Source organism: Lithobates pipiens, unplaced genomic scaffold, assembly GCF_037356315.1.
Source record: "Lithobates pipiens isolate NorthernLeopardFrog02 unplaced genomic scaffold, aLitPip1_a1.2 Scaffold_22, whole genome shotgun sequence".
NCBI lineage: Eukaryota > Metazoa > Chordata > Amphibia > Anura > Ranidae > Lithobates > Lithobates pipiens.
The window spans coordinates 312,126,152-312,140,687 of record NW_027507784.1 but is presented as its reverse complement, the minus strand read 5'-3'; the positions used below and the strand labels follow the sequence as shown (position 1 = coordinate 312,140,687).

Sequence of the window (14,536 nt, the reverse complement as noted above, 5' to 3'; positions counted from 1 at the left end):
CTCTGTATACTCTGTTAGAAAGAGGCACCCCCTCCAGGTCCCATTGGACTCTGTTGTAGACTCTAATGCCCCGTACACACGAGAGGGATTAAGTCTGACAGACCTCCAAAGGAGTTCCGCCAGAGTTCCGCCGGAGTTCCGACGGAGTTCTGGCGGACTTTTCGACCGAACGGACTTGACCACACACCATCACACCAAACTCCGACGGAGTCGAACGTGATGACGTACGACTGGATTCGACGTAGGAAGTTCCTAGACAGTAGCCAATAGCTGCCCTAGCGTCGGTTTTAGTCCGTCGGAGTAGCACACACACGAGCGGATTTTTCAAAGGGGACCGGGTCCGGCGGAGTTCCGTCGGGAAAATTTAAAGCATGCTTCATTTCTAAAGTCCGTCAGACTTTAGCTTCGCTAAAGTCCGTTGCAGCCCACACACGATCGGATAGTCCGCCGGACTCAGTCCGTCGGAGTTTGGATGTCGAAAAGTCCGCTCGTGTGTACGGGGCATAATGGGGCATGGAGGGGACTCTTTCTAACAGACTGTCTAACGGACACTTTTAGAGAGAGATCCCCCTCCAGGTCTCATTAAAAAAAAGGGCAGAAGTTGTACTTTTTGCAAAAAAGGGGGGGTGGGGTCAAGGACAGGCCATGGGTGGGGCTTGCCAGGGAGCTCTTGCTTTATTTGCTTTGGGGGCCCTGAGTGTTGTCAGTCCGCCCCTGTATGTAGGCAAAGGACACAACCCCTGCCACGCTCCCTTAAGGGAGAATTATACAAAAATAATGATTAGTTAAACCCACAATACTTTTATACTGGATTTTGAAATGTACAAATGCAGCAATTTGGAAATTGAATGAAAGGTTTTGCACTGGGAAACACCTTATGAAAGATATAAAGTGCATTTTATATACAACTATATAGATTAGACCAAATGAGGATGACAGCTTGGAGCTATGGTACTGCACTGTGAGAATTGTTTTCCAAAGGAGAGACTCTACTGTGGTAAAAAAAGAGCTTTCAATCTACATTCCCTAGAATGCAATATCTGGGAAGAAGGGAAAAATATGTATGGGACCTAACATCCTCTTACTGTGAGGGAGACAAGAGTAGACATGTGCAATTTGTTTTGTAACTAATTGAAATTTGGCCGAATTTTGCATATTTCGGATGCATCAGAATGTCTGAAGAAAAAAATAACGAGTTTCAACTAATATGAAAGAAATGATAACAAAAATAATGAATGAATTTGGCATGATTTGATAATTCGTTAAAGGTCTAATGAAACAAAAGGTCAACTCGGAGTAAATCTTAAAGTCCAATCAGCTGATTCATTTTGTCCTGGAGGTTGGATTACTGGCAAAAGTGCATTCCTGAGAACTGAGTGAGAAGGGTGTTGTATTGTATTTGAGCAGAGGTGAAGAGATATTGTCATTGTGTGTGTTAATAGATTCAATAAACAAACGACTTTCCAAACTATGAATTGTTATCACCAATATATATATATATATATATATATATATATATATATATATATATATATATATATATATATATATATATACATACATAAGTAATGAATTATCCAAAAATGCCACAAGTAAACAATAAAACAAATCGTTTCGTTTTAAGGAATAGCTATACTCCTCAAAAATAACAAATTATCCAAAAACAAATTAGCGAAACATAACGAATATAATAGCACGAAATTATAGTTACATAGTAGGTGAGGTTGAAAAAAGACAAAAGTCCATCAAGTCCAACCTACAGTATTTCACAAAAGTGAGTACTCCCCTCACATTTTTGTAAATATTTTATTATATCTTTTCATGTGACATCACTGAAGAAATTACACTTTGCTACGATGTAAAGTAGTGAGTGTTCAGCTTGTTTAACAGTGTAAATTTGCTGTCCCCTCAAAATAACTCAACACATGGCCATTAATGTCTAAACTGCTGGCAACAATAGTGAGTACACCCCTAAGTGAAAATTTCCAAATTGGGCCCCATGAATCAATATTTTGTGTGGCCACCGTTATTTTTCAGCACTGCCTTAACACTCTTGGGCATGGAGTTCTACAGAGCTTCACAGGTTGCCAATGGAGTCCTCTTCCACTCCTCCATGAAGACATCACAGAGCTGGTGGATGTTAAAAACCTTGCGCTCCTTCACCTTCCGTTTGAGGATGCCCCACAGATGCTCAATAGGGTTTATGTCTGGAGACATGCTTGGCCAGTCCATCACCTTTACCTTCAGCTTCTTTAGCAAAGGAAGTGGTTGTCTTGGAGGTGTGTTTGGGATCATTGTCACATTATCATCGTCTCTGAAGGGCATGAATCATGCTTTGCTTCAGTATGTCACAGTACATGTTGGCATTCATGGTTCCCTCAATGAACTGTAGCTCCCCAGTGCCGGCAGCACTCATGCAGCCCCAGACCATGACACTCCCACCAACATGCTTGACTGTAGGCAAGACACACTTGTCTTTGTACTCCTCATCTGGTCACTGCCACACATGCTTGACACCATCTGAACCAAATAAGTTTATCTTGGTCTCATCAGACCACAGGACATGGTTCCAGTAACCCATGCTCTTAGTCTGCTTGTCTTCAGCAAACTGTTTGCAGGCTTTCTTGTGCATCATCTTTAGAAGAGAGATAAACTTGGAAAATATATATAAACTAAATATAAACTCGCGCTGATGATATAAAAAAGTAAAATCAATAATGTGAGAACAATTGCAGCTGCTATACACAAAGTGCTAATCACTTGAAAACCATAAGCCATATAAATACAGCACTCGCAAAAATAATAAATATTCCACACACATCATAAAGACATCCATACCAAACCTTAATTGACCCTCCAGACTGAAAAGTTGGGGGTCATGTGGATCTGGTGAGTGGGGACTCTTAAGGGGGTGTTGTGTACCTGAAGTTTTTATTCATTCACTTTGGATTGGAGCACCTTCAGTGATTTGTTTTGGGCTTTATGTTGGTTCATCTTAAATATAACTTTTTCACATATATTTATGTTTGCAAGCACTGTATTTATATGTGTAGACATGTCACTGGAGAAGTGATCGAGGGGGTGTACATCTCACCTAGGTTGCTACACAGTGTGAGATGGTAAATCCAGGATGGATCAGTTTCTCAGCAGCGATATGCTGCTGAGTTGTTATTTAATTTTGCCGGGCCTGGGTTTATATGGAATGGCAGGTAGGTTTGGTAGAGGGACCTGTCATTCCACATCCCCCGATCCAGTTCTGGGTTTGGGATCAGGTGAGCTTGGATCCTAATTAGCCTGGGAAGCTAAAGGCTCTGTAGGGTCTGCAGGTGATTGCTTCTCAGCCAGGGAATGAACAATCTGTGTGTTGAAGGAAGCTGCAAGCACAGCCACTGCTGGAGCTAAAACTCACCCTGCGATATCCAGGCAAAAGACGCTGTGTTTGTAAGTGTCAGATAGGTGAGCAGAACCTGTTAGTAAGCGCCCAGCCGGGCTAGGACTTTTATTTTTGTTGTACTTAGAAAGCACGGTGTTGCTGTATATTTTGTTTGCTGGACTGTTTGTACCACGAATAAACGCCAAGATCTGCTTTATCAAATTCCAAGTCTGCTGTGAACTGTGTCCAAACACACCCTACCCCGGGAAGATCCCTTACAATTGGTGGAGGTAGCGGGCAAAGTCGGTTGCTAGGGGCAACGGTGTGGACAGACTTGGCTACAGCTGCTTATGTCTTGGGTGAAAGCTGCAATGACACTCCAGGAACAGTCCAGCAACATGGAGGAGATGCTGAAGCAGTTTATGCAAGTGAGTTTGCAACAACAGCAGGCTCAGACAGAGGCCAATAGACGACATGAACAGTCCATGGCTGAACAACAGCAGATGATCGCTGCACAACAGCAGGCTCAGATAGAGGCCAATAGACGACATGAACAGTCCATGGCTGCACAACAACAACTTATTGAGCACCTGATAGCAAATCGAGAGGCGCCTGTGGTGATGGGAGCCGCTCCAGAGATTTTTTCTGGGAGAAGGACTGTGCAGAAAGCGCTGCAAAAGATGACTGCTGAGGACGATGTTGAGGCCTATCTAACAGTATTTGAGCGCGTGGCTGAGCGAGAGAAGTTACCAGCCGCTGAGTGGGCAGAGGTAATTGCGCCCTATTTAACAGGTGAACCCCAAAAGGCCTACTATGACCTCAGTGAGCAAGAGGTTAAGGACTATACTCGGCTAAAAGAGGAGATACTTGCCCGACTAGGAGTTACTACTGCAGTCCGTGCCCGGAGGGTACGCAACTGGAGCTACAGTCTGGACAAATCAGCGAGGTCCCAGATGTATGACCTAATCCATTTGGCAAGAAAGTGGTTGGAGCCAGACACTTCTACTCCTGCACAAATCCTAGAGAAGGTCGTGATGGATCGCTACCTCCGAGCCCTTCCTACTGACTTGCAACGCTGGGTGGGACAAGGTGATCCTAAGAATGCAAACGAACTTGTCAACCTTGTGGAGAGGTTCCAGGCGACTGAGGACTACCTCCGTGATGTTCCTGCAGCATCTTCACCTCCCCGGAGCGCCAGATCTGTGCCGTCAGCTGGTAAGAGACTTCCATCTATTGGGGGAGTGTGGAGGGGTGCTGATGGGGGGAAAAGGGCTCAAGTGGTGTCTCAGGGACAAAAGACTGGTGATGGTCCCGGGTGGCTAAGGGGCTCTCGAAAAGACTCCTTGCCAAAGAGACCAGGCCCTATCCAGTGTTGGAGATGCCATGAGGCGGGACACGTGTCGGCCCATTGCCCTCTTACCTCTGAACCCATGGAATGTGACGCTAGCCGGCGTCAGTCGCTATTTGCGGAACCATCTTATGCTGCAGTTCCTGGACTAGAGACTGAACCGCAAATCTGCGATATTACAATCAATGACTTTCCTGTTAAAGCGTTAATGGACTCAGGAAGCCTTGTAACCTTGGTGCATGCTAGCCTGGTGACTGGGGACTTAGAGTCTAAAAAGCATATGAGCGTTGTGTGTATACATGGTGATACAAAAGTGTACCCTATAGTGCTGGCTAAAGTCGGGACTGAACAAGGCACAGTACAATATGAAGTGGGTGTGGTTAAAAACCTCATGCATAATGTAATATTGGGGCGCGATTTTCCTTTATTCTGGGCTCTCTGGGAAAAAAGAAAAATCCCCAAAAGGAGTGAGGATACCTCTAAGGTGGTTGCCTTGTCCACTGTGAATGATAAAAGTGTGCAGGATGAAAATGATTGTTTTCCTTTGCAGGTCCTGGCTGGGGAGGAGGAGGCTCCTCCCACTGAGCAAAATATACTAGACTTAGAGGTGTCTAGCGATAATTTTGGGACTGCACAATTACAGGACCCCACTCTCAAAAATGCGAGAGAGCAGGTTGCTGTTATGAACGGGGTACCTCAGGAACCAGATGCTGAAAAAAGATTTCCACATTTTTCGGTGACTAATGATCTTTTCTATAGAGTCAATAAGGTTAAGGATGAGATTGTGGAACAGCTTCTGGTACCTAAGCCGTACCGGCGTCAGGTGCTTGACATGGCACATAACCATGTTCTTGGGGGACACTTGGGGACTGACAAAACGCGAGAGAGGGTTCTCCAGAGGTTTTTTTGGCCGGCCATATATGATGACATTAAAAAATACTGTGAGTCGTGCCCCACATGTCAGGTTAGTGCCCCAGTGTCACATTTTCGCAGTCCTTTGGTTTCGCTCCCTATTATAGAGGTGCCTTTTGAGCGTATTGCCATGGATTTAGTGGGTCCCATTGTAAAGTCAGCTAGAGGACACCAGTATATTTTGGTAGTCCTGGATTATGCGACCCGCTATCCTGAGGCTGTACCCTTAAGAAACACTGCATCTAAAACAATTGCACGTGAGTTGTTTTATATGTTCTCTAGGACTGGGATCCCCAAAGAAATCCTAACTGACCAAGGTACGCCATTTATGTCGAAAGTAATGAAGGAATTATGCAGACTATTTAAAATCTCACACATCCGTACCTCTGTGTACCACCCCCAGACGGACGGATTGGTGGAGAGATTTAATAAAACTTTGAAACATATGTTAAAGAAAGTGGTGGCAAAAGATGGTCGTGACTGGGATCATTTATTACCCTACCTCATGTTTGCTATTAGGGAGGTGCCCCAAGCGTCCACAGGGTTCTCACCATTCGAGTTGGTCTATGGTCATCACCCTAGGGGTCTACTAGACATTGCAAAAGAGACATGGGAGAATGAGTCCACCCCATACAAGAGTGTTATTGAGCATGTAGCACAAATGCAGGACCGTATAGCCACTGTAATGCCCCTGGTAAGGGAACACCTCCAGAGAGCTCAAGAGGCCCAAAGTAGAATTTACAACCGGTCCGCAAGAATCAGGACATTCAACCCAGGCGATAGGGTCCTTATACTAGTCCCCACTGTTGAGAGTAAATTCTTGGCGAAGTGGCAAGGTCCTTATGAAATTGTTGAAAAGATCAGTGAGGTGAACTACAAGGTGCACCAACCAGGTAGAAGGAAGCCTTTCCAAGTTTATCACATAAACTTGATCAAGCCCTGGAAAGACAGGGAATCCTTGGGGGCGACAAATACTGTTAATAATTTGTCACAACCAATCCCTCCAGTCAAGGTAGGTGATACTCTATCAGTGTCACAGAAACAGGAGGCTCAGGAATTTTTACAGAAAAACAAAAACAAGTTCTCTGACCTCCCAGGGCGTACACACCTCATCCATCATCACATTGAAACTGAGCCTAGAAGCAGAGTAAACCTTAAGCCCTATAGGATACCCGAGGCACGTAGGGAAGCCGTATCTGCCGAGGTAAAACGTATGCTTGCTCTGGGGGTAATTGAGGTGTCACAGAGTGAATGGTCCAGCCCAATTGTGCTAATCCCAAAGCCCAATGGAACTTGGAGGTTCTGTAACGATTTCAGAAAGTTGAATGAGATCTCCAAGTTCGATGCGTATCCTATGCCCAGGGTAGATGAGTTGATTGAGAAGTTGGGTAACGCCAGGTACATAACCACCCTCGATCTCACAAAGGGCTATTGGCAGATTCCACTTTCTGACGAGGCTAAAGAGAAAACTGCTTTCTCCACCCCTGATGGGCTATTCCAGTATGTAGTGATGCCGTTCGGGTTACATGGAGCGCCTGCAACTTTCCAGAGGTTGATGGACTTGATTCTGCGACCACATCGTGATTACTCAGCCGCCTACCTCGATGATGTGGTCATTTTTAGCCCTGATTGGGAAAGTCACCTCTGTAAGGTACAGGCCGTGTTGGATGCCATAAGTGATGCAGGGTTGACCATAAATGCCGAGAAGTGTGCTCTAGCCCTAGAAGAGGCCAAATATCTGGGCTACATTGTTGGAAGAGGATTGGTTAGGCCACAGCTAAATAAAATTGAGGCAATACAGAATTGGCCTAGACCCCTGACAAGGAAACAGGTTAGAGCTTTCCTGGGTATTACGGGTTATTACCGTAGATTTGTGCCGAACTTTGCCTCAGTTGCTGCTCCGCTAACTGACTTGACAAAGGGCGGAAAGACAGCAATGGTCACGTGGACCCCAGAGGCCGAGGAGGCTTTCCAAAGCCTTAAGTCTGCCTTGTGCCAACCACCTGTGTTAGTCACCCCCGATTTCAGGCGAGAATTTCTGGTCCAGACAGATGCCTCTAGCACAGGCTTAGGTGCAGTACTCTCACAAGTAGTGAATGGTGAGGAGCATCCGGTGACGTACTTGAGTAGAAAACTAACCCCGGCCGAGAAAAATTATGCCATTGTGGAGCGAGAATGTTTGGCAGTGAAGTGGGCCCTAGAATCTTTAAAGTATTACTTGCTAGGCAGGAAATTCAAGTTGGTGACAGACCATGCCCCCCTAACATGGATGAAGTTAAACAAGGAGAGAAATGCAAGAGTGACTAGATGGTTTCTCTCCCTACAAAACTTTAATTTCACTGTGGAACACAGGCCAGGGAAATTACAGGCAAATGCTGACGCATTGTCAAGGGTAAGTTGTCTGTGGGGACAAAAGGCTCAGCCCTCCGGTCTGAAAAAGAGGGGGGGGATATGTAGACATGTCACTGGAGAAGTGATCGAGGGGGTGTACATCTCACCTAGGTTGCTACACAGTGTGAGATGGTAAATCCAGGATGGATCAGTTTCTCAGCAGTGATATGCTGCTGAGTTGTTATTTAATTTTGCCGGGCCTGGGTTTATATGGAATGGCAGGTAGGTTTGGTAGAGGGACCTGTCATTCCACATCCCCCGATCCAGTTCTGGGTTTGGGATCAGGTGAGCTTGGATCCTAATTAGCCTGGGAAGCTAAAGGCTCTGTAGGGTCTGCAGGTGATTGCTTCTCAGCCAGGGAATGAACAATCTGTGTGTTGAAGGAAGCTGCAAGCACAGCCACTGCTGGAGCTAAAACTCACCCTGCGATATCCAGGCGAAAGACGCTGTGTTTGTAAGTGTCAGATAGGTGAGCAGAACCTGTTAGTAAGCGCCCAGCCGGGCTAGGACTTTTATTTTTGTTGTACTTAGAAAGCACGGTGTTGCTGTATATTTTGTTTGCTGGACTGTTTGTACCACGAATAAACGCCAAGATCTGCTTTATCAAATTCCAAGTCTGCTGTGAACTGTGTCCAAACACACCCTACCCCGGGAAGATCCCTTACATATGAATAATAGAAATAAGTTGGTCCACACTATCCCAGAGACACATTACTGTTAAAGGTACCTCATCCCCTAATAATTCTATAAATATTGTATCCAAGAATAGGAAAAGGGGGGGGGGCAGGGGATTTTTTTACGGTACACTATATAAAGAAACAGAGATTTCTTAAAAAAGAATTCATAGCTTTAATATTGGAAATATGTTAAAATTATTTTGGAAAAACCAAAATAGCAAAAATATAATAACAAATACACTTTTTATACAAAAGATTACATGACACAAAGTATAGGGGATCCTGAAAATGTTAGTTGCTGAGAATGATCATGTGTCCTCCCGACATGTTTCGCGTTTTTGCTTCTTCAGGGGAGTATGCAACTAACATGAACATAAACACAAAAAAAAAAGGTTTAAGAATACAGAAAATACATTTATGCCATACAATTGGATACACATAAATTTCAGAACATTAAGTATGAAATTGGTCTCAATTCACTCAGTCCAAGGAGGTACTATGCTTACCCAGGTGTAATCATTCCCGGCATCGCAACCCACAAGCCAATAGATGGTGAAATAGGTGGCAAGAATTGGGTGACAGGATCAAATGCTAAAAACAACCCAGCCCCACGCAGGGCATAGATGGAGGTAGACAAGCGCTACAAAGATCAAAAACAAAATCCAGAGATAAGTACCAAGTTTACAAATCCAGCACAGGTATTGAAAAATGTTAATTTGTAACAAAAAGGGTAACTGATATCAATCCCTAAATTATAAGAGGGAATTGGGGCTAAAAAACAAGCCTCCATAGTAGAACATGAGATACTCATTATCAAAGGAATAAAACAATTGATTTTAATTACGCTTGATTGGTAGCTTGTAAAGAGTGGCTGCTGGGGGTATACTACCTATATACTGTTAAAGAAAGCGAAAGGAATAAAAGTTATTTTTACCTGCAGTTAGAGTCAAAGATGGAAGAGTTAATTCCATATGATAATATTGGTGCAGTACAAATGCAACAGATTACAAAGAAAAAATCAATTGATTTAGTGTGGTATTTTGTAAATTACAGAGTGCAGCGGTATGCTGCCACTGCCAGGCTTGCTGAACCTACAAGCAAATAAAAAGAAGGATGAGTAGATATGGGTATAGAAAGATGAGAAACAGTGTTGTAACAGTATGAAGTTCAACTAAAAAAAGTATATTTACCAAAGGGAAAGTCAGCGTGGCGGTAGTATCTGTGCTGAACCTGCACTACAGATGAAGTGACAGCGCTGCCTTTTGTATCCCCCATCCATCGAGCCGGCGTCTGACGTCACCGGCTCGATGCGGACAGCCATAGGTGGAAGCAGTGAGCATGTGCAAAGCCTTCCAAGTCGGCATTTAAACTACCAACCCCATAATGCCTCAGTGCTGACACGAGGTTCATTTGGATACATGCTGATGGAGATAGGGCTATGCTAGCTCTCCGCCCTTAAAGGGGCGGGAAGACACAAGCCTGCATAGAGGGCAGATAAAACGACGATTGTCATGGCTTTTAACCCTTGAGGGGATTACATGCTCCCTTCCACCTCAAATCGGGAGCCGCCTGGGGATATGACCCAGCGGCGCCCTTGGGTGTCCATATGCCCTTGCATACTTGGAGCAAGGGAAGATAAAAAACAGAGGATCCGGTCCCAAATCACAAAATAGTAAGGCTTAGGAATGCGGTGTAGGGAAGGAGGGAAAAAGCAAAGCTCCTCAATGTGGGTGGGACTCATAGAGAGCAACAGAGATCCCCAAGTGTGCAAACCATGAAACCCACCTTGGGCCAAGCGTAGCGAGACATTAAACGGTATATGTTACCTGTACAACATTAATAGTAATTAGGAATGACATTTTTTGATGTACAGAGATATTTTTAAATATAACATAAACATATCAATAAAGAAGAATAAAAATAAAAATAAAATAAAAAAATAATAAAAAACAAAAAGAAAACCAAATAAATTGGGGAGAGGGTAGGAGGAATGGAGGGAAGGGGGAAAGGATAAACAAAAAGGGGGAAAAAGGGATATCACTTCTCTCTCTTCATGCCAGGCTCCACGGGGGCTCACAGCTGAGGTATGAGGGTTCATGAAACAGAAAACAGAGATTAGCTATAGAAAAGATCTGTAGCTTATATTTTCATTGAAACCAGGGTATTTTGTGGCTTTTAGGATAAAGATCCACTTGGCTTCAGTTTGTAAGAGAAGCTTGTCCACTGAGCCACCTCTTGAGTTTAGAGGTATATGGGCCAGGGCTGAAAATCGTATCCAGTTGGGGTCAAAGGCATGATGGGTGCCTATGTGCCTGCTTATGGCTGTAATAATTTTTTTATTGAGAATGGGTTTGATGTGGTCTTTTATGCGGATAGAAAATAGTCTTTTGGTTTTACCCACGTAAAATCCTCCACAACGGCATTGGGCCAAATACACAACGCCTGGAGTGGAGCATGTAACGTGGAATTTCGAAACAAACAGGTTGCCATTTGGCAGTCTGATCTTTCGAGAATTATATATATAAGGACACATGTCACATTGCCCGCATGAATAAGTGCCTGGATGTTTAGGTTTAGTTTCACCTGAGGAGTCCTGAAAGTGACTTCTAACTAAGCTGTCCTTGAGTGATTGAGGTCTCATATAGGTAATTGATGGTACATCGTTTATGTACTGATTAACAATGGAGTCGGCTTTTAGAAGAGGCCAGAACTTATTAATTATAGCACGGAAAGAATGATGTTGGTTAGAGTATTTGGTAATTATACGTACTTTATTATCAAAATTTTTTTGTTTATTAGAGAAGAGAAGGGAAGTCCTATCTTTATTTTTTACTCTATTATATGATTTTTTCAGAGATACATGACTGTATCCACGTGCTCTGAGTCTATTATATAAGTCATTGGCTGCAATCTTAAAGTCAGAGTCAGTACTGCAATTACGTTTGGCCCTTAAATACTGGCTATAAGGGATGCTCTTAAGGAGAGGTTTTGGATGAAAGCTTGTCGCATGCAAGACTGTATTGCCTGCAGTGGGCTTTCTGTATAAGGCAGAATATACATGTCCAGTGGCATCAATTTTAATGGTTAAGTCCAAAAATTCAATAGAGTTTTGACTGTAATTCAACGTAAACTTTAAATTGAATGGATTCACAGAAAGTAAATTGAAAAAGAGCAACAAATCTGATTCTGATCCAGACCAAAAAAATAAAATATCATCAATGTACCTGTACCAGGCTGTGATGTTACTTAGAAAAGGGACGAGGTCTTCACGTGCGAAGGTATCTTTTTCCCACCCCCCCAGGTACAGGTTGGCATACGATGGGGCACATTTAGTCCCCATCGCAACCCCCTGCACCTGGAGGTAGTGGGATTGGTTAAATTGAAATACGTTGTGCTTCAAAATAAAATCCAATAGCTTCATAACAAATTCGTTGTAAGCAAAGAAGTTTGAGCCTCTTTCTTGCAAATAGGAGCGTATTATTTGTAAACCTTTGGTATGTGGTATAGCGTTGTACAAACATTCCACGTCGATGGAAACCAACCAGGACTGTGCCGGTAGGCTGATACCCTCGAGTATCTTTAGAAGATCGATGGTATCCTTTACATAGGAAAAAAGGGAAATGACGTGCGGTGTAAGGTGTTTATCTACAAGGCTACTTGCATTTTCTGTCAAACTATCACAGCTGGAGATGATGGGACGTCCCGGAGGGTCAGTTAGAGATTTGTGCACCTTCGGAAGGGCATAGAAAGTAGCAACTTTCGGATCTTTAGAGTTTAGAAAGTTCCATGTGCCTTTGTCTATAGTACCTGATTTGTATGCATTAAAGATAATCAGACGATATTGTGTGTCAAAATGAGAGATTAAAGACACAGAAATTGGTCGATACCAATCAGAGTTTTGAAGAATCTTATTACACATAGTAAGATATTGTGAGGTATTCATAATTACGATGTTTCCACCTTTATCCGCAGGTTTTATGACTATATTAGGATTAGTTTTAAGTTGTTTTAATGCCGTCAATTGATTATGCGTTAGATTATGTTTCTTGGTCAATGGAAAATGCGTCTGTTCGATTGCCTGGCAAACTTGTTGGGTAAAAGCCCAAATATTTGGATTTGTATTTAAGAGTGGAAAGTTTGTTGACTTAGGTTTGAACATTTCTAAAGGAGGGAAAGAAACTGACTGTACCGATAAACCAGTGGAAGAGATAGTCATCTCATCATCAGGGGGTACTTGGCCCTCTTCCCATAAATCCATCAAATTGGAGAGGGCTTGTTGATCAGCACTATTTACCTCATTGGTGAGTTCCGATGTATTTATTTGTACAGTAGGTTGATTGGGCTTATGGAAAAAGGTTCTAAATATCAGTTTTCGTGCAAATAGATGTATATCCTTTATCAGAGAGAATTTGTCCGAGCTTGAATCAGGGCAGAAGATCAGTCCTAGTTTCAGAACATCGAGTTCATGACTCGTGAGCACGTAAGACGATAAGTTGACTATAGATAATTCATTCCCTGAATTGGATTCTGGGTTAGTAGAAGGAGATTGGGTTAGGTATTGGGTGGTTGAGGGGGTTCTTTCCCTAAAAAAATAGGGGCGATTCGGAGGTCCGCCGGTAGGGGAGCACCACTAGGTGAAATGATGATGTCATTGGTGTTGGTGATGGGTAGGGATGATGTCAAAGGAGCTGATTTAGTGAAGGAAGACGTGAGAGTGGTAGACATAGAAGTGTTACTGGAGGTGGAGATGGACAAGGATGTGTTACTGGGGGTGGGAGTGATGAGAGGTGGGGGTGGTGGTGGGTGGTGAAACATCATTAGAGGACGAACAGGGACATGGTTGGAAATAGGATGAGTTCGAGGTGGTAAAGGGGTACTGAGGTGTTGGTTGGGTGCTGCCATAGCGGCGCCCTCCGAATCGCTTTTTCTCCTCTTTGGGAGTCTGTCTCCAGATAAGTCACGATAAATTGTGGAATGATTGGATGGAAAAGAAGTTGATGAAACACTCGATCTAGTTTCATCATCATTATAGTCCCTCCTGTTGGAGGGGCGTGATGCTCTAAAGAATTTATTTTTATTTTTTCCATCTGTTGGCCATTTGTATGCCGAACCATTCGAGTAGGAATTGCTATCACGTGTAAGTTTATTTTGTTTTAAGCGTATTATCTCTAAGGTATAATTCTCAATGTGTTTGGATAATTCAGATTCCTTACGTTTAAATTTGGGAGTGGAGGTTATTTTAGCATATTCATCGTACCATTTTTTAATGGAATTATCTATCAGGTCGATATCATGCGAGTATTGGATGGCTAATAAAGTCATCATTGCTATCCAACACGTTTGTAGGTTTTCTTCCCACTTTTGCTTGATGAGATTGTCAATTTTATTTAAATTGGGGAATATTTGTATTCTAAGGCCAAAAGGCACAATTTGTTGATCAATGTATTTGTGAAAGAACTTTCTGTGCCAAAAAATTCTAACCTTACGTTCCAAGAGGCGTTGCAAATATTGCAGAGCTAGATCAAGATCCTTATCCGATGGTTCACTGTTCTTTTGGAGATCAGAAGCTTTGTTCATTAGGCCCTCCCAGGCCTCGCCGCTGAAAGCCGCCATGGACCCAGGGGAGAGAGAGAAGGAAACAAAGGGGAAAAGGGAAAGTTTGGGAGGAGAAGGGGGAAAGGGGAAATACAATTTTATTAATTAATAAAAATAAATACAAAAAATACCGAGGAACAAAGAAATTTTTTTTATCATCATTACAGAGAGTTGCCGTGTCACAGGGAGGTGGGCCTAAGGACAAAAAGCGTATTAAAACGCATAAGTACAATAGAAATA

General features: G+C 43.2%; 2 long non-coding RNA genes across 2 annotated transcripts; both read right to left on the bottom strand.

Annotated features, from left to right (window-relative positions):
• Positions 1-8,859: 8,859 nt before the first annotated feature.
• LOC143925534 (uncharacterized) lies at positions 8,860-14,301 on the bottom strand. The gene is made up of 2 exons (XR_013262032.1): positions 14,183-14,301; positions 8,860-9,063 (listed from the first exon to the last, which is right to left on the bottom strand). It is a non-coding gene; the product is annotated as an uncharacterized LOC143925534 (long non-coding RNA).
• On the bottom strand, positions 9,222-10,497 carry LOC143925533 (uncharacterized). Its single transcript, XR_013262031.1, has 3 exons — positions 9,892-10,497; positions 9,636-9,792; positions 9,222-9,341 (listed from the first exon to the last, which is right to left on the bottom strand). It is a non-coding gene; the product is annotated as an uncharacterized LOC143925533 (long non-coding RNA).
• Positions 14,302-14,536: the final 235 nt, after the last annotated feature.